At 38.5% G+C, this 20956-nt stretch overlaps 1 long non-coding RNA gene across 1 annotated transcript; it reads left to right on the forward strand.

The window, feature by feature from the left end:
• The first annotated feature begins 21 nt into the window (after nt 1–21).
• On the forward strand, nt 22–20043 carry LOC126278556 (uncharacterized). The gene is made up of 2 exons (XR_007550721.1): nt 22–222; nt 19692–20043. It is a non-coding gene; the product is annotated as an uncharacterized LOC126278556 (long non-coding RNA).
• The last annotated feature ends 913 nt before the right edge of the window (nt 20044–20956 follow it).

A 20956-nucleotide genomic window follows, 5' to 3' on the forward strand; every position in this document is an offset into this window, starting at 1 on the left:
ATCTCTGACCGCCAAGTTCGCTATAAGTAGATGTGCTCGACCCTTCAAATGCAGTCAGATAGCGCGGCGGTCCAGCGCGTACTGCGGATGTGGTCACTGAAAGCGGATTTAGTTTATATGCTGTAAAGAGTGGCAAGTTTGAGCTTTTGAATGCAGGTGTACTTGCTATGAGAGTTTGTTGTCGAAATTGGCTGAAGTATTCATTGTTGATTTAGGATATGTGTAAGTGTCCTCCTATGTATGTCATTTAGTTGTAGATTCGACGTATTAGTACAATTGACAAAACCCTGCATTAAAAGGTGTGCCACAAACAGATTCTTCACCTATTTTCTTTAGTGAAAATTATGTGTTGAGACTAGTTCTGAGTGTGTATTAGGTGCGTTCTTGAAATCGTTTTGAGTTTGGCGATACATGTAGTTTGTAGGCGAAGGTTGTAACTTATAGTAAAGGTAATATGGCACACATTTATAGTGCATGAAGCAGCTTCAGGAACATGTGAGTAGAATCAGTCTTAAATACGTACATAGGAAGGCACATAGTTAGCTGGAGTTCATTGTTATTTCTGTCAACAATGAAAACTTACCTTAGTAGTGGAGCACACCAGGGTGGACTACAGTGAACATGACTTGGAAACAGGAGATTGAAGCAAATAATGTTGTTGCTTTGTAGCATCTGTATGAAATGAATTTACAAGCATTTTTGTGTGATTTATCAGTGCATTGGGAATTGTAGAAGACTTACCAATGTCAACAGATATGATTTAACTAATATTTTATTAGGTTAGAAATATTACTGAATGTAAGAAGTGAAATGTCCGCATAAAGCCAGCAGATAACTAGTATGTAGATGTGTCTTTCTGAGGACATTTCTCCTAGGAAAAACGGAAAATGGCAGTGTAGTGATGGTGATACAGACCAATAGTGGGGTGACATTGGTCGTGCAAGAGTAGCAATATGCATGGATAATGCATGTTAAATTTGTCATGTGTTGTGTGGAACCTGATACTAAGGAAATGTCAAAATCAGAAAACCCGATTTTTGGTATTGCACCAGTTAAAGTATGCATAGAATGAAAGGCTGTTGAACTGTGAAAAATATTTGGCTGTTAACTTACTGATGTCGTTTTCCATGGTCTTGTGCAACAAGAAAAGAGCGAATGAGATTTTCACTCTGCAGCGTAGTGTGTGCAGATATGAAACTTTGTGGCAGATTAAAACTGTGTGCTGGACTGAGACTCGCATTTGGGACCTTTGTCTTTTGTGGGCGAGTGTTCTACCATCGGAGCTACTCGAGTATGAATTGTGTCCTGTTGTCACAGCTTTAGTTCTGCTAGTACCTCGTCTCCTGCCTTAAAAGCCAAAGGCAAAGGTTCGTAGTTTGAGTCTTGGTGTGGCACAGTTTTAATCTGCTAGGCAGTTTAAAGGAAAATGAATGTTGATACAGGAATACAACAGTTGTTAGTGTGGCAGTTGACTGTTGAGGGAAGTGATTGCTTTATGAAGGTTTTTGGAAAACCTTTGTGGACAAACAGTAGTGGAGCTGATGGTGTTAATGTAAGTCAGCATAGTTGTGATTTCAATCAAAATGGGTGGTTCTAGTTAGTATTTATTGTAACAAATGTGTGTGGAGTTCTGTAGTGGATTTTGTTGTAGCATATGGAATTTTAGTTGGTTGTGCTTCCTTGTTGAGAACTATGATGTGTTAGAAATGAAATAAAAATGTTGGAATGTTTATAATTTGAAAGTTGTGAATTTTGAATGACATTATTGAATGCTTAAATTTGATACTTGATTAAATGATTGGATGTTACAATATTAATAATTGAGGCATAGCCCATGAGTGAAATATACAGAAAAACTGCTTCTACTTAACAGTGAGTAAATGGTCCAATATGGCAATGACATTCCTTTCAAACTATATGACTTGTCTTATAGACTCTAGGTTGCAGGAATGTGTTGGCTATTGCTTAAACTCAATAGTACCCTGTCCAATTTGTATGCCCTATGGTTATGTGATCTTGGTTAGGATATAAATGTAAAAGTGCAGTTTCAATGCACACAACATGTTTTAATACTATTGTCAGTTGTTCAAAGTGGCAAACTTTATTCCTTTGAAAGTATGTATTTGCAATATGCATTCCATGTAAGATGTGTAATTTTGGTGGTAGGATTAATGGCTATTGTGAGTAGCAAGTAATTAGGTGGTTGCATAATGAATTGACTACAACTTTCCATTTCATTGAGTATGTTGTAATTGAATAATTTCAGCTTGGCAGTGTTCAAAGCACATTGATAAGTCTGTTGGATGGAAGTTGGTGAGTGTAAAAGTGTCTGCAATTTTGGTATGCAATTCTCAGGAACACCTACCGGAGTGGAAGGTTTGACTTATCCCTTCATGTATGTAATGTTTGCACTTGCTCTCACACTCTGCCCCATTCTCCACTCTTTACTGTCCTCTGAACCAATTTGTCAAATGATAGTGTTTGTTAATGAAGGAAGAATGTGAATGAGAACTGAATGATTCCATTGCAGTGGATGAAAGTAGTAGTAATTGCTGTAAAAGAAATGCTGTTAAATTATGTTGAAGGGATAAAAATGTTGGTTTTATTTGTCCTACTTGTGTTTACTGTGAGAATTTGTGCTCAACCCCAGGCTGAGATAGGTGTGATATCCTTTATGCTATGTTTGTGGATAGTATAAAATGTTAAGAGTCAATGTCTCATGACAATGAAATGTTGCTTTAATTGCAGCCACAGATGGTTTGAAATAATTCCAAGTAGAGAAGGAAACTGTGAATGAATTTGTACTGGAAAAGTGAATGAAACGTCTTGGAGAGGTGTTATTCAGCTGATAAAATAAACATTTGTGTTGATCTGTAACATGTAATTGTTTTGTACAGACTTGCCTGTGATTTTTCATTCATTCCTAAATGTGAGAGAATGTGCTTGAAACACAGGTATGTCTGTCACAGTAGCTGGATTGCCAGGAAAGTAATGTTAATGAAGTGAACTTGCCTAAAGAAACTGAAAAGTTTCAGGAAATGATTTATATGGTGAAACTAATGCTGATGTTGCTAGTATTGATGTAGGACTCATTTTCAATCTCAGGTTGTATGATGTCCTGCACAATATGCTTAAGACTAGTGAGAAAGCAAACTGAGATAGTATATACCTTTGGAGAACATGGGTCTCCATAGTTTGTGGGACATTTTCATTTTTTGTGAAGGAAACTGCATTTGTGAAGTATAGTAATGTCTTTTGTGTGTAACTTTCGGTTTTCAGTGTGGGGACTACCTATTTTGCAGGTAGTATTGAGTAATCAACTATGTTGAAGCTTGTAATTAATGTGTGTAGAAGCCAGCATGAAAAAGGAATCATATAGTATAGGGTTATTGCAATGTAGCTGTGCAGTTAGAAGATACATTGTTGGGAATAAGTTATGTCGGAGGCTGTGTGAGGCTGCATGTTACTTAGTGTATAGAGAGTCCTTTATGCAGGTAGGATTCTGATATGTGCTGTCATTTGAGCTGTAATAGTTAAACCTTTTGGAAACTTATTCGGTGTAGTTGGTAGATGAAAAGTTTCTTTTTGTAGATGGGAATGGAGATGTGGATTGTTGGAACATTCCAAGTTCCCCATAATTGGCTGGATTTGGTGTCAGTGTTGTTGAGTGATAGCTACTGTTTGTTGTAATAGAACAGCTTATTTGTTAATTGGAACTTTCATAATGTACTGAAACAAATGTTTCATATGTAGTTACACTGAATTTGTTTCCTTGGCCCAAACTAATGAATGCATGTTTTATGATCTTCAGAAACATGCACTAAGTTGTTTGTTCATTTTAGTTTCGTGATTCCAAAGACTTTAAGTGCAAAGAGAGAACATGAGGAGCTGCAGCAGCTACTGGCCATGTTTCAGAAAAGACATGTTTCAAATGTTTGTATTAAGATCTGAGGATACATTTTCAAATTCCTAAATAGTTCAGTGTCAGAGGTAGAACATTTCCATTTTATGCTGAGCTAGGAAAACCTTTCATAAATGGAAACGAAGGTAAATATCATTTTGGATTAAGAAAATAGCTGTAGCAAATGTTAGTTGACTCAAATATTAGGCATGTTGGGTGCATAGCAGTGAATGGAGTAATGATTGTAGCTTGTTGAGACTCAATATGTGTATTAAGTTGCATAGATAACTGAAAAGAAAATGGTATGAAGAGTGTAAAAAAGAAAAATAAATTTAGTAGAAAGTGTTTATAAGGATGTTAGGTGTTGGGGTGTTAGCTGCAAATGCTATGTAATCTCCTAAGACTTTGCTGTCTGTGCATCTCGTACAAACTTGTTTGTTTGATGCTGTCAGTGCTAATTCAGATTACTTGCCTTGTTGCTGGCTGCTTGTTACCTTTCTGTTGATGGCAAGCTTCAAACGCGTTTCGTGCGCTTTAATTTTCCGGAAATGCTCTATTTTGCTGTATTTTCCCAAACTAATTTTATTTTCAAGGAACTTCTCTGTATGTTCTACACTGTTATAATAATCCACATTGCAGAGGTGCTGCCAATTTCCATTAGAAAGTGTCAATAGTTCCATCACTGTTTTTGGTCCATTGCCGGAATATACCCAGAGTGAGGAAAAGAATCCCATAACGGAATTGCACAGCATCCGAATGCGTATGCCGTATTTCGTAATTTTCGACGCATGGTAAGCTTTAAAATGTAATCGTCTACGCCACGGTATAATCCCGTCATCAATTGAGATGTTTTGCCTTAGATCACGTTTCTTTAAACATATTGGAAAAAATTATTAATTGAACTTTAACCCGTTAGGCATTATCCATTTTATTGTTGCTGTTGGAAAAATGTTAAATTGATATGTCTGAATTGTTTCTAGGATGTCAATTTGCGAAATATCGGTGTGTATCAATGGATTCGTTGACTAATAATCATTGATCCTTGCTTTTCTTGAAATTCTAAGTGTGGGTCTGTTAACATTGACAAATTAGGTATTTTTAAGATAGTTTGCTTATCGTGCAATTTTGACTAATATTTTTTGGTTTTGTTGCTAATATAATCAATATATAATTTGGCTTTATCTTCGATGCTCTGTGTATCAATGGGAAATATGTTTGGATCCTAAGATCCTTCAAATGTATAATTTTTGCTCAGTAAATCAGTCAGACCAGTGGGCAGTGCCTTCACCGTCCGATTCAGCCGAATTGGATAGTAACTGTAGTGTTTGCCGAATTTTTCTTGGATGCTTCACTATGTTCCTACGATTCTGCTTCACTTTCATTGTTTTGCTATCCATTGTCACCCTGATTGGCCAAGTTGTCTGGAACGTCATGCAAGATGTCCACGCATTAATTGTAAATAATCCTGTTATCTTTCGTCTGCCATGATGAAAGGGCACAAGAACTTACAAAAACAAAGTTGTTGCTTTGTGTATTTTGTTACCAAATAAAACACCAACAGAATGCAAAAGATACTAAACTGCTGTTGCTGGCCACTTAGTAGTGCTATACAAATAACACTGTGGTGTTGGTGGCAGTTTGATTGCTATATTGTGCATGACACCACTGGTGTTGCTGGATGGCATAGTGTTAAGATAGCATGGCGTATGGAGGGATGTGGTGGTGGTGGTCAAAGGTCACTATACATAAAGTGTAACAGTGTGGTGCTAAAATGGGAGTGTTCCTATGATGTGGTGTAAAGTGATCTTGTGAGCTGAAATACTACTGAGAAGCTATCAGGGAGGGAAGTCTATGTAGGTCAGATCTGATGTGTCAACTAGACTGCTTACACTACACTAGTGTGCAGTATTCTGGAGTATTGTTGTGAGATGTGGATCTGCTTAAAGTAGGACTGATGGATGACTTTTAAAAAGTCTGAAAGATGGGCAGCTTGTTTTGTATTGTTAAGTAGGGGAAATAATACCATAGGCATGGTATGTGAATTGGAGTGGCAATCATTAAAAGAAAGTTGTTTTTTGTTGTGATGGGATTATCTTGTGAAATGTTAATTACCAGTTTCCTCCTCTGTGAAAATGTCCTGTTGGCAACCACCTTAATAGGGAGAAATGATTATCATAATGAAATAATAAATCAGGGCCTGCATAGAGAAACTGAATTTCTTGTTTTTCTCGTGTGCCATTACAGTGGAATGGTAGACATGGCTTGAAGGTGGTTTATTGAACCCTCTGCCAGGCACTTCATTGTGAATAGCAAAGTAATCATGCAGATGTAGACTAGTAGAATTTGCTGTAGTGCTGCTTGACACAATTCTTTGTGTTCTTGCCTCTAAGGGATGTTGCAATAAGTAGTGGTGGACTTTCTTTGTACTCCAGTGCTTTGTCACATGAGCTGTGGAAAGATAGTATTTATTAAAGAATTATTTCCTGATAGTTCAGTAAGTATGTAGAATTATGTTAGCTTTCTCCATTGTCAGTGAGCATGTATACTACATACTGTATTTGTACAATGGAAAGTGTGTGTGTGTGTGTGTGTGTGTGTGTGTGTGTGTGTGTGTTGTTTGTAACTGCTTCTGTGCAGATGTATGAACTGTGAGCAGTGTTTGTTTCCCTTGATGGATCATTGCCTATCTAATGGATGTAATAGTGGGGTTGGTTGCCATATTTAACAAGTTTGTGAAACAGGAAAAAAGTTTGTCAGTGGAATGATATTTTGTGACAGAGAGAAATGAACCTGAGGCTGTATTATGTAGCTTTATGGGTTTTTGTGCAGTTCTCCAGTAACAGTATAGATATTTGAGAATAGATTGAATTGTTGAGGTGTACGATTTGTGAAGTTGTGGTTGCTGCAAGTGATTACATGTTGGTTACTTAATTGTCCATATGTGGACTTTTTTTAGATGTATGGGTGTTGTCAGTTTGTATGTATTCATATATTTATACATTTTTTACAAGTAGTTAAACATTGTGACAAATGTTATTTACAATGACTTTTGCTCCTTATTGAAACTTAAAATACTGTGACAGAAGTTCATCTTGTGAAAGCACTGTTCTTGCAAAAGTTCAGATTTGTCCTAAAACAGTACATGTTTTTTTTTATTTTCTGCAGCTGTTCATTAGTGTTACACCTCCATACAAGGAGCTAATTTGAGTCCTATGTGTATTCTTGCTGTGTAGGTGGACACTTATGTCTTGTACTGTAGGTAAGAGATGTATTTTTGCTATAATGATCTACATTTTTGTTAATGTACACTGTGGTTTGAAATATAAATTCATAAGGGACAGTTAGAAATTCTAACATTTTGAAAAGTTGTTTGCAGTGGGCACACATACTGCTAATTTGTATTGCTCTTCTGCATTTTAAATGCTGTTCGTAAATTGTGAGTACCGTTTCCCCAGAAAGTATCATAAGAGTGCTGAATGAATGGAACTACAGTGTACAGTTCAGACATTGATAAATGCATGTGGATACAAGGACATGGGAGTGCAAAACATGCTGAGGATATTTTTTGATAGTTTCATAGTATGTTCATTCCATATCATTTATGGATATGTTCTGAAATTTAAGGAACTTTTTTTTTTTTTTGTTCATTGTAGAGCATGTTGTATTTGTTTTAAGACTTACTTTGTTTTCCTGAGACCATTTCTGAACATCCCTCAGCAGTAGAGTACAATTTTCCAGCATTTGTGTTGGTGTCTAACTGTGTTTCTGTCATCAGCAAACAATATATTCTCTCCATGGCTGTATGTTGTGGGAAATTGTTTATATACACCAGAAACAATAATGGGGCCCAGTAAACTTTGTTGAGGGACCTGAATATGGATGTATTGAGGATCAGATACGTTTCTCAATGTATGTAGATCCATTGGAGATACGTGTTGTGACCTAACTGTTTTGTAGATATGAATGAAAAAAATTGATAATCATGCCTGTTACTTCTACTGCCTATAACTTATGCATTAGCTTCTGGTGATAACTGTATAAAATGCTTTAGACAGGTATGGGAAAAGACCAGTTGCATAACTGTTCTTACCTACTGCCTTTAAAATTTTTGTAAATTCTGCTATTGCAGATTCAGTATCTCTATGAGGCCTGAAACCAGGCAAGTATCTGCAGAGGAGGTTGAATATACTTTGATAGCTCAGATGTTTTTTTTTCACTGTTGCAAAAGCATGACAATAAGATGTTTGTTTAGAGTTGAGTGTTTTCAGTGTAACCTATCTTGTGGACTGGTAAAATTTTGGCATACTTCAGGTAGTTAAGGAAGCAACCAGTTTCAAAGAAGTCATGTCCTTTCTGTTAGTGGAGCTTTGATACCATTTATTCATCTTTCAACACATACATTCAGAATTCATAGAGACCTGCAGAGTTCTTTTATTGCCTTACAAAACTACATACTTCCTGTTTAGAAGTTGGAAGCAATACCTCTGAGTTTGGTATATGATTCTTTATTGGTTGAGCTGTATTTGGGAAAGTTTTCTTAAACTTTGTTGGATTGCTGCTAAAATGTTCACATAATTTGCAAATTCTTTTATTTTCAGTCTTCCTTGTTCTTAATTTTTGTCTGTTTCAGTTCCTGTATGTTGTTTCACTGCAGCCCATATAGCTTCACTTTTCTTACTAGATAAATTCATGAACCTGTTGTTGGCAGTTTTTTTTTGGGTTTGCAGTATTGGGTACCTTTCTGTATATCCTTCTCCAGTGTTGTTTACAAAAGATACTGGGTCACTATTCTCCTTTTAATGGAGTTTTGGTATTTAGAAGTTTGAGCACATTTCCTAATTTCTTTAGTAGTCCTTTTGTTGGTGGGTGTTCCAGTAGAAAGGGGATTGAGGAATTGTCATGATGTTGGGTATTCAGTGAGGTGTATGTAGTTTTGGAAGTTGCACCATGCAGCTCTGTGCAATAGAGGGTGAGAAATGTAAGTGATAATTATGCATTTATTTTGGATGTGTGTGGGAGGGGGTTGATTGGTGTAACATGGAATTAAATCCCTGATTATTGTGGGTTATGTAGATTGGTGTCAATGTATTACTTTGCAGTTTGCAAGGAAACATTTGGAAGGGAAATTTCCTAAAGCATGCCAGCATAAGGAAATGAGTGGCCATTGTAGATGTGAATTGTGTTTGAATGTATTTGTTTGTAATAAGACCTGAACTTTGTTTCTTGATATATTATGAGATGGGTGAGAATATTAGGTTTTGCTGGTGTGTTATCAGTTGATTGTTTTCTTTGTCTGTGTTGCTCCTCCTGGTGTTGCCTTTCTCTTTGTGTTAAAGTATACTGTTAGATGGTGATGTGTGCTGTTGCTGTGGTTTTTGTATGTGGCATCTGAATAATGGTTTATGTGTAATGTAATCTGATGCTATAATTGGATACATAGTGAATTTAATAAACAAACCTATGTAGTCTTGTAGAAAGTATTGTTGTTTCGTATAATTTCACATGCATTGTGGAAGGAAACTGATAAAGTACTTGTTTGTTTCTTATGAATGTTTATTGTGACATTGCAACAGTAATGAAATGTAGGAAGCAGACCATTGCATGATTTATGGTAGATGTACGTAAATTGATTTCTTTTATGTTAGATGTACTATTTTACAAACTTTTAATGTTTGTTATTTTTATACAATGTGTATGGAAGTAATGGAATTTCTTGTAATATTTTGTATATGAAAAATGTAGGAAAAGTAGTTCATTGTAGCTACTGACATATTGCAGAAGACTATTTGTATTCTAGTTCAGAGCAGTGCTAAATAAGTCCTAAATAAATAAGTGCTTATACAGTTTGTATAAGACAGATGTACTATTCCTGTGTGTGCAGAAGAAAATGTTGGAATAAGTGTTACTGTAAGAAAGGATGTGGCAGTGCTTCATCATGTATAGCAATTTTGGTCACTTGTACAGTTATTGGCAAATAGTAGGAAATGTATTTAGTTTGGTTGCAATTTTTCCATGGCTTTAAGATCTTCTTAGGTGTTTTTGAGTGTGCATATGTAAATAGTTTTACCTGTTCTGCAATTTCATATGTGTACAGGTATTTGGAAACTTTAATTTTGTGTAGCATGTCAGTCGTAATGGTTTTGTTTATTTTCATGTGTTCTGATGGGTATCATGTTGAATGTCATGCTTGCTATGTGTGAAGTGTGCTGTGACAAGTTAACAATGAACTTGTAATGTGTCATGATTCACACATTCAACTTGCAGTATGGGTGGAAAGAACATGAGGGATAAATCTGCTGAGTGGTATCTATTAACAGTGAATCTGTTAATTTCATAAGTGTGAAATTTGGGTGTGTGGATGGATGAAGTATGTGTTTTTGTTTAGAATTAGTGTTTGCACCTGTTGCTGTAAGTGGTTATATGTCAGAAAATTGTGATTTGTAAATGGTGGTGTGCAGGTTTTGTTTATATTGGTCCAGGGCTCTTGATGTGGAGGACTGGCAATGTGGCATGCTGATTTGTAGTATTGGAATACTTAACCAGTACTGTGCAGTTAAATATGTGCAGAAAAACTGTAATTTATTTTTTCTGACTTACTTGAAAAGAATGTATGTTGTTAACTGTGGCAAATGCAAGCTGTTTTGTGTTTAATATTGAGCTGTAATACCTTATAATTAACAATGATAAAGTATGGTGATAATTATTTAATATGGAAATGTGAATGCAAAAAATCCTTTTCAACCAGGAGTTTGTGGGTGGTACAGATTGTAAGTTGTGAAATGTTTGTTCATTGTGAAGGTATATGTATGTAATTGCAGATGTAGTGATGTGTCTTTGTTGCTGAAGTTTATACCTTGGTGTATATTGTAGGAACAGGGGATTTACAGATGCTAGTGAAGACTGGATTTAAGTTAGTCAACATTAAAATAGTTTATTTTTGTATGTATGTAACATTTGTTATGTAGTTAGCTACTGTTGAAAGTAGATGGCTGTTGGGAGGTGAGACAGGATAGAGTGGAAAGGTGTGGTAGGAGGAGAGCAGATGAAATGTAATAAATTTATTTCATATAACTAGTCTGTATGATTGTTTGTATTTGTATGTTTGTTATTATTGCTGAAAATATTCTGTCAGATGTTGTGCTGTATTCATGGAACATATGCCAGACATGAATTGAATTGTTTTAGTTCTGAGTTACAGCTGGGGCAGAAATGTAGAAAGATATTGCTTGGGACAGCATATTCATTATTTGCATTTGGATGTTTAATAGATTCAGTTATCTTTTGTGTACAAGAAAATAGTTCATTTTGTAAACTTGTATGCGTGCTTAGCTCACTGCTGGCCTATTGTGGAGATGACTGAGTGGTTGTGAAACATGAGTTGATACTGTTAGAAAAATTTACCTAATATCTGCATGTATGAAAAAAAAGCCATGATCTTGCTTTGATAAGAGAATGAGATTGTTAGGCATGAGATTTTTTTAGGTGATGGGCAACAGTTGCTTTGAGTGGTGCTGTGCATGTGGTGCAGATGAAGTGTTTTGGGTCACAGTCATGAAAATCCTGAGCTGAATGGAGATCTTAACCTTTTTAATGCTGTTATTTCATATGGTAAAAGGGCTCCCTGTGAATGTAATAGGGGAAGGTTAGAGGCTTAACTTGTGCCTGGACTACCATGTGGTGAGGATCAAGGAATGGATTCCTCTTACACATTTCAATGGGTATTTTGGTAAACTGCACAGTTGAAGCGTTTCCAATGCAATAATGTGCTAAAAAAAAGAATGGATGGTATATTTTTGAAATAATGAAATATTTGTGAATTTGGAGATATGTATTGCAGGTATATTTGCTGTTACTGTCCTCTTACTCGGCCTGCATGTAACTTTTGTGCACCTTATGTTTGTACTGGGCTTTGGTGGAAAGGGGGGGTGTGAGTGTGTGAAAAAGAAATTGCTGTGATTAACTTCACCTGCAAACTGCATCTACATCTATACTTTTTAAGTTACCCAATGGTGTGTGGTGGAGTGCCCTTTGATGTTCCAGTTTTGTATGCTTTGCAGGAAGAATGAGTGCTGGAACGCATCTGTGTGTGCTTGAATTTCTGTAATTTTACATTTGTGATCTCCTTGGGAGTTATAAGTTGGGGAGCAATATATATGATCTCGTCCAGAAATGCTCCCTCTCAAAACCTGGAGAGCAAGGTACACTGATGCAGAGGGCCTATTGCAGAGTCAGCCATCTGAGTTTGCTAAACATATCTGTAATGTTATTACCCTTATGAAATAACCCTGTGATGAAATGTGCCCTCTTCTTTGGATTGTCCCTAACTCATGAAAACCTGACCTGGTATGTATCCCACACTGATGACCAATACTGAAATATAGTTTGAATGTGTGTGGGACTCTCACAATGAATCTCAACCTGGCACCTGTGTTAAGAACAACTTTATATTATTATTCCATTTCAAATTGTTGTGCATGCATACTCACACATATTTTACTGAAGTAACTGCTGCCAGTGTTTGTTATAAAATTGTACAATGAATGATTGTTCTTTCTATTTATTTGCAATACATTACATTTATGTTAAGGGTGTGTTGCCACTCTTTGCACCAATTGCCTATGTGCTGCAGATCTTATTGCATTTTGCTGCAAATTTTTGAATTCTGCAACTTCTCTGTATACTGCAGCACCATCTTTGAAGAGGTGCATGGAAAGTCTGCCAGTATGTACTAGTATATATATATATATATATATATATATATATATATATATATATATATATATATATATAATTGTGAAAAGCAATGGTCTCATAACACTCCCCAGTGGCATGCCAGAAATTTATTTAACATCTGTAGATGTATCTCCATTGAGAACACCATACTGTGTTCAGTTTGGTAAATTCTTCAATCCAGGCACACAGCAGGTCTGATATTCTGTAGGCTCTTCCCTTGGTCATGTGGTGATGGTGTGGAACTTTATTGGATACATTCTGGAAGTCATGGAAAATTGCATCTACCTGGGAGCTTCAAATATTTTCTGGGTCTTATGAACAAATAAAGTGAGTTTGGTCTCGCATGATAGCTGTTCCTGTAACGCATGTTGATTTCTGCAGAGTAGATTATGGGGTTTTCAGAAATTGGGTGATATGTGAGGAGAAAACATGTTCTAAAATTCTATAGCACATTGATGTCAGAGATATAGGCCTATAGTTTTGGGCATCTGCTTTGTGATCCTTATTGAAAACAGGCACTACCTGTGCTCTTTTCTAATGATATGGAGACTTGCAGTACAATGCTGTTTGAAGGGGGCCAAGTTCTTGGGTGTACTGTGTGTAACACCCCCCCCCCCCCCCCCAATCCTCGGCCTCCCCCCTTCCAGGAGATTCACAACTTTTTCTGGATATGTGGATGGTGAGCATGGGGCCCTGTACTATTGCAGCCTTCTTTCAAGTGCTGCATTTCCTTCTCCTTTTGCCCTCCTTGGTCCTTTTGCCCTCCCTCTCTTGTTTCCCTCTCGGTGTCCTTGGTTATGTTGGCCTCTGCTATACCACTTATGTTGGTTTTACAATTTGGCCTTGTTGGATAATTGCCTCCTTTTGCCACTACATGGTCCCCCTCTGGGGTTTGACCTCCATTACTAGATTTTTCTTTTGTACTGTGAGCCATATGGGGAAGAGAACCTTATCTAGTTTCTCTGATGTGTGCCCTCCTAGTACATTACACCTTTTCATGTTGTCTGATGGTAGGGTGCATAGCCAGTGTTAGCCAGCCTGTGTGGTAGGGTTGCTATGTACCCTTTTTGTTGAGCCATCTGAACACACAGGGCTCACACTTGATACCTGAACTGTGATGTCATGCAAGCCTTGGATTGGTTGCTTGTCATCCTGGAGCATCAGAACTTCTGGCAGTGGCTGCTGTGCCACATGGCCCTTGCTATGGATGGGTGGTGCCTGTGAGTAGGGCCCCTCATTGCAGTGTGTGGTATCACGGTGAATGCTATGCAAATAAGACACATGGGGTCCAGACCTCTGGCTGTTCTTCTGTGGCTATCCCTCTGGATGGAATTGATTCTTTGGGTGGTGCTTCTCTTGCTGCTTTGGCGTTCCCCTGTTATCTGGTTTGCACCAGGACTGATGGGGTACTTTCAATGAAACCAAACCTTTGTTATTTGTGGAACACATTGAAGACAAGTTTGGTGAAGTGGACTGCCTGAGAAAGATGTGGTTGGGTTTGTTGCTGATCAAAACTGCTTCAGCTGTCTAATCTATGGCCGTTTGTACCTGTACCCATCTTGGCATGGTTCCTGTGTCCGTTACCTGCCTCGGTCTCTAAATATGGTTCAATGTGTGATTTTTCACAGGGATCACATCCTTCAAACTGATTGAGAACTTTGGGACAATCTTGGATGGTGGTGTGTTCACTTTGTTTGGTGTGTTCAGAAGGGTCCTAAGGCCAATTGCATTGATACTGGTGCATTTATTCTGGCCTTTGAAGGGGATACCCTCCTTGAGAAAGTAAGGATTATGGTTAATTGATGTGATGTTGTACATCCCACATTCTATGAGGTGTTGTAAGTGCTTGTGTTGTGAACACATGTCTTCCTGCTGTTCACAGGCCCCTCTTTGTGGTGATTGTGGATGTCCACTCCATGACGGTAGTCCCTGTCTCTCCCCTCTCCCTTTATGTGGTGATTGGTATGGCAATCATTATCCATGTTCACCAGATTGCTCTGTATAAAAGAAAGAAAAGAAACATGAGTAGAAGTCCCTTGATTCTTTAACCTACACAGAGGCTTGTAAGAAGTATACATGTCTCCATCCTATGTCCATGTCATCTAGTCATGCTTTTGTTAAATCTTCACATCTCTTCTCCCTGCCCTCCCTCCCCTGTGGTTCCCACACCTTGTCCTCTGGGTGTTGCTTCCCCTCCCCAGCTGGAGATATGCCATTCCTGTGGTGGTTGCTAGTCAAAGGTGCCTCTCCTGGGATGCACCTTCCTGACACCAAGGCAAAAGGTCTGCTGCCATGTGATTGTGAGAGCTGCTGTCTGTTGACCACCAGGTAGTGTGGTCTGTTTCTGTTCCTGATCTTGCTGCAACTGACTCCTTTATGCTACATAGCCCTCCTTGACCTCAGGTTTAAAAAAATAAGAAGAAACATGAGTCCTGAGACAAAGAGCCTTGGGTGTCACCTGAGGTCCCATCTCTGGCTTCACAACTGGATTCTGAACTGTTGTTCATGGATGTTGCCCTTTCCTTGTCATTGATGGGTGGGGACCTGGTGGTATGACTGGCTTTAGTGTGCTCAGCCCCCATTTAAATCATTGTTCCGTGGTTATCCAATGTAATTGTGATGGATAGTATTGTGACCTTCTGGAACTGAATAGCTTATTTTGTCTTACTCTGTAGCTTGTGTGGCTGTACAGGAATAGCATTTTACTCGTGCTCAGTCCCTGACATTCTGTGGGTTCTGTGTTTCCTGTTGAAATCAGGTAGGACACCTGTGGGCTTGTGGTGGCATTTGTATGTTGGTCTGTACAGACATTGCTAGCATGTGGATTCCTGTTCAAAGTACATAGGAAGTGCTTGCTGTTAGTGTTGACTTGGGCTCTGAGGTTATGGTTTGCAATCTTTATCTCCCTCCTGACAGGACTCTTACACCTGTTGCCTTAATGGTCCTTCTTCAGCAACTTCCTTCCCCCCTTTCTTCCCTTTGGGGATTGTAATGCTGATAATCCCTTGTGGATGATGTATCCCATGAACCAGTTTATTGCAGACCAGGACTTGTGCCTTCTTAATGATGGCTCCTCTACTCATTTCAGTTCTGGTGAGGGTACCTCTTCTGTCATTGATCTCTCTCTTTCTTCTCCCTCTCGACTCCCCTCATAAAACTGGCTGCCAAATAACGACCTTTGTGTTAGTGACCATTTTCTGTTGATGATGTCTCTCTCTTCCTGCTCCCTGATGGACAGGTTACCTTTGTAACATGCTGATTGGCCTCTATACACTGCACAGGTTTTGTCCCTCTTTTTTTGGGTTGTATTGATGACCTGTGTGATGTGTGTGGTGTTATTGTTTGTGTTGCTGTCCTGTGCTCATCTGGACCATTTTGTCACTGGCGAGTCCTGTGGTGGAGTATGGCCATAGCCATTGCCACCTGTGGTTGCTGTTGAGTTTTGCAACACTTTAAGTGGCACCCATCCATAGCCAGCATTATTAACTCTAAACGGCTTTGTGCTAAAACCTGTTGCTTAATGAAACAGAGCAAGTTGATATGTTGGGAATGATTATTCTTCTCTTGGTTTGACTGTCCCTTTGTCAATGGTATGGGATAGACTATGCTCTCTCCAAGGTTGGCATTGAGAGTCCACCCTTCCAGGCCTTCACCTCCCAGATGTCCTTTGTATGGACCTGTTAGTTATTGTGGAACATCTTGTGACCCATTTTGCAATGTCATCAGTATCAGTCTATGTGCCTGCTTTCCTTCAGCAGAAACAGTATTTTGAAGCTTCCACCTTATGTTTTACTCCTTGTGAGTAAGAATCTTGCAAAGAACTTATTACTGAATGGGAATTTCTATCTGCTATATCTTCTCAATATATGTCCCTTGGCCCAGACTTGGTTCATGATGAACTGCTTCAACATGTGAGTGCTCTACAATGGCAGCATCTTCCCTGGGTGTTCAACTGTATCTGGCTGTAGGATGACTTCCCTTCTCAGTGGAGTGATAGCATTGTGGTTTCTGTTAAGCCTGGTAAGAACCCCCAATTTGTTGATAGGTATTGGCTAGTTAGTCTGATAAATGTTTGTAAGTTACTTCAATGGATGGTAGCCTGTTGGCTCAATTGGGTCCTCAAATTGTTGGATCTATTGCCCTCTTAGCAGTGTGGCTTCTGAGAGGGATGGTCTCCAATAGATCATCAATTTTTCTTGGAATCTGCAATGTGGCAGGTTTTTTCCCAGTGCTGCCATTTGGTTGCAGTATTATTTGACCTTTTCAAGGCCTATGACACTGCTTGGTGCCATCACATCCTAATTGCTCCCCTTCATCAGTGGGGTCTCTGGGGCCCACTTCTGATTTTTATCTGCCAGTTCATGATTTATTGGTCATTCAGTGTTTGGGTTGGTACTGTTTTTAGTAGTCCCTGGATCCAGGAGATGGGCATCCCACAGGGTTCTGTCTTGAGTGTCCTTTTTCTTATTGCTATTGATGAACTTGTGGCCTCTGTTCCTGTAGTTGCCCCTGCTGTGTATGTGATTTCTGCATTTGTTAGTTGAGGGAGCTATACAGTGTGCCTCTGCATCGACCCTCTCACCTGGGTTTCAATTATCTCCTCTAAAATTGTGGGTGGTCCACTTCTGTTGCTGTACAAGAATCCACCCTGATCCAGAGCTCAATCTTGTTGCACAATAAATGCCTGTGGTCCCACAGTTTTGTTTTGTGGGTCTTCTTTCTGGTAACAAGCACACTATGGTGCCTCTTATCTGACTTATAAAGGTTGGATTTTTCTGTAAACTTAATGTCCTTTGCTTCCTTGCCCACTCCTCTTGGTGTGTGGACTGTTCCTTCCTGTCTTTATTGTGCTCTAGTTCTGTTTTGCTTGGAGTATGATAAAGTTTTTGGTTCAGCTGCTTGTTCCACACTGCATGTTCTGGATTCAGTCCATCACTGTGGTATGTTTGTGCACTGGTGCCTTCCCTACTAGCCCTGTTGATAGTCTCCTGACTGGAGCTGTGATCTCTCCCCCCCCCCCTCCCTCCCTCCCTCCTCTCCACTGTTTGGTGGTCCCAGCTTCTGGTGTCTTATCCACTTGCTATCTGTTTCTCTTCCACTCATTCTTCGTATTCTATCCTGTGCCCAGATCATGGCTGTTGCCTGTCTGATTCCTGCCCTTGGGTGGGTTTATGGGTTGAGGCTCTGTGTCTTCTTCCTGTGATTTTCACAGCTTTCTTCTTTGTCATCTCTTCCTTACTCCCCCATCCCCCCTTCCCCCCCCCCCCCCTCCCTCCCTGGTTAGTTCCTTGGCCCTGAATTTGGATGGGTGTCTGCCAAGGTCAGAAAGATTCCATTCCCCAGATGGTGTTCCTTTTTATGCCAAATTATATGGGAGTTTTGGGATGTTGTTTTTTAGACTGATGGCTCTAATTATGCTAATCATGTGGGCTATGCCTTCATGTCCTCTTTTGGAATGGAATATCATCTTCTGCCACTTACATGTGGGGTGTTTACTGTGATGGCAATTTCCCAGGGCCTTATCTTTATTAAACAGTCCCAAGACAACTATTATGTTATTTATGTACTTAATGAGTTGCTGTCTGCTGTTGACTGGTGTTTTTTGTGCCATCTCATTGTCTCGGCCATTCATGACCATCTTGATATTCATCATGCTGCTTGTTTCATTGACTCTTTGGGTCTTTGGCTGTGTGGATATCCTGGGTAGTGGGCTTGCTGATTGGCTGGGGAGCAGTCTCTCACCCCTGTTTTCTGTAACCCCTTCTTCAGTGGATTTATGGCTTCACTTAAAATACCACTTTGTACAGTAATGGGCCAAGTCTTGGGATGCTGATCTGCTGTCTAATAAACTTTGTTATTAAGGTGGCACCAGGCCTGTGGTGTTCATTTTGCCTCTCCCAAAAGGTCTCAACCAGTGTGTTGCCTCTGCATTGGCTGTACCAGGCTAACCCATGGTTTTCTTTTGTGTGATGAACCACCCTTACTTTGTAGTTGTGGAGCCTTCCAGTCAGTAGCCCATATTGTGGTTCAATGCCCCTTTCTTTTGGCTCTGTGTTACCTACAGGTTCCCCTGCACTTTAACTTTGATGTTGGCTGATGATTCCCTGATTGACCTGGTTTTTGATTTTCTGTGGTAAAGTGGTTTTTCTGTTTTCAGGTTTTTAATCTTTCATTGGTGTTTGGGCAGGGTGGTGAGTGTTGGGATATCTACCACTGTAAGCTGAGTTTGGACATTCCTGACTCACCTCCTTGACAGATCCTTTTCACCTTTGTGTGTTTTTACCCTTTTCTTAAAAAAAGATTGGTTAGTCTCCTTTTTGTGTATGTACTCTTACATTCTCATTAGTGGTTGCACATTTTAAGTTGCAGGTGGTCTTGTCTGTGCTGCTTCAACATAGTGTTGGATTTGTTGTCTTGCTGACTTCCCTTGTGTTCATTTTACTGTTGACAACATGACTGTCCTGTAACATTTTAGCCTTATCCCTTGTATTGCTCTTACTTTTGAGACATGTTTGAAATGTGGCTGATTCTATTATTGTGAAAAGATAGTGATTACCCTTAAACAAGCAACCAACTAGCTCTGCTTACAGTATGATGTAATAGTGTTATAAAAGTAATTCCTTGCTTCTAGATTGTGTTTAACAATTTGGTCCCAGTTACATATGGTAAATATGGTCCATACAATAGTTTTGCTAATGTTACTGAGTGACACTGTCTTGTAATGGAAGTTGTATTGTCCTTAGGTTTTATTTAATTGTTCCTGGTTTTCTTGCATTCATTTTGTATACAATCTTTCCTAAACTATTGTTACAGTGCATTTCAACTGACCATCTGGTTGCTTTGATTACCTGTATTGTTGGTTACAGAAATGTATTTAATTTTGTGAATCTGCTTTTCACCTTGGTAGAGTTTGCAGCAGTGTGCTGGTAGGTGTGTAATGACAGTAGTGTGTGACCCTTTGTTGGTAATAGAAAAGTAGAATTGCTGACAAGTAGTGTGCTCACAATTAATTTTGTGTGTGGTGTTGAAACTGTATTTACCTTATTCATTGTTGCAGGGAGTGGTGCTGTTTCATGATGGCATCTGCAGTACACTGGTTAGCCACACTTTTGTTGTTGGCTTTGTGCCATTTAACTGTTGTGAGGGCTGTTGAATTCAGTGTTGATAGTACTGTGTTTTAGGGGTTTGCAAATGAGTGATGTATATAATAAGGTAGAAGTGTAGATTCATTTTGTTAGTGAATTATTTTAGTTAAAATGTTGCCTTAAGTGTATGTTGTGCTGTATGTTCAAAACTAGTTGATAAATTGTTGTACTGTACAAGTGCAGTGAGTGTAACTGTACTGGAGTTTGTGTCTGAAGTATTGTAAGTGTTTGGTCATGTTTCCTAATAAAATATTTATGAATTGATGACAGTTCATTCTGTTGTGTGAATAAGTGATTGAAAGAAACATATATATTATGGTGATGGAAGGGTGTGTATTGTTGATGTAAGTGGATTGATTTTGTTTACAGGTAAGTGAGACACTTGAGGATGGAGTATTTGTTTTTGAATTTTCATTACCTCTGTGATGAAGAAATGTTGGCAATATGGTTCTTGGCCATAATATAGCATTTTTCTGTAAAGTGGCTGCACCTTTTAGTCTGTGCAGACTGTGATGGCTGATGTAATGGGTGAATTACTTTGGAAGGTAGGTTATGACTAGCTTTATGTATGTCAGTTGATGTGCAGTTAGTTCAGCTAAATACTGCTGAATATTTCTGAAATTAGTCAATGGAAAGTTCTTTTGTAAACTTTGACATTATCATGACATAAATAGTTACAAATAAACCATAGTGTTATTTTTATATGGAAAAGATGGTGTGAAATTTTGAAATCTCTACAGTGAAAGAGGTAGTCTTTGGATACATGTGTGTAGTCAGTCTCTGTGAAACTTCTTGGATGTAGCCAACTAATGTAGTATGTTAGTGCCACATTAATGCATCATGAATGAAATATTGACAGATTTGCACTCATAATATATTTGTTTCTATAGATCATAGATTTTACACAGCAAAGCACATCTTGGTATAGGGGAACTCAATTAGAAAAAAGCCAAGGATGTTTATGATGAGATAATGAAATGAATTTTGTTATTCAAGTGACAACAGCTATACATGTTAGGATAAGAAAAACATGAGTAAAGTATTTTACATTAACAGCATTAGAAGGGGAATGGTAAACTCTGCAACAGTTACTTGAATGTTATTAAAATTTCATACTTACAAAATTTAGTGAAGGACTAATCAATAAGCAACTGTGCAATCTGTGCTGTAATATGTT

Source organism: Schistocerca gregaria, chromosome 6 (genome assembly GCF_023897955.1).
Source record: "Schistocerca gregaria isolate iqSchGreg1 chromosome 6, iqSchGreg1.2, whole genome shotgun sequence".
NCBI lineage: Eukaryota > Metazoa > Arthropoda > Insecta > Orthoptera > Acrididae > Schistocerca > Schistocerca gregaria.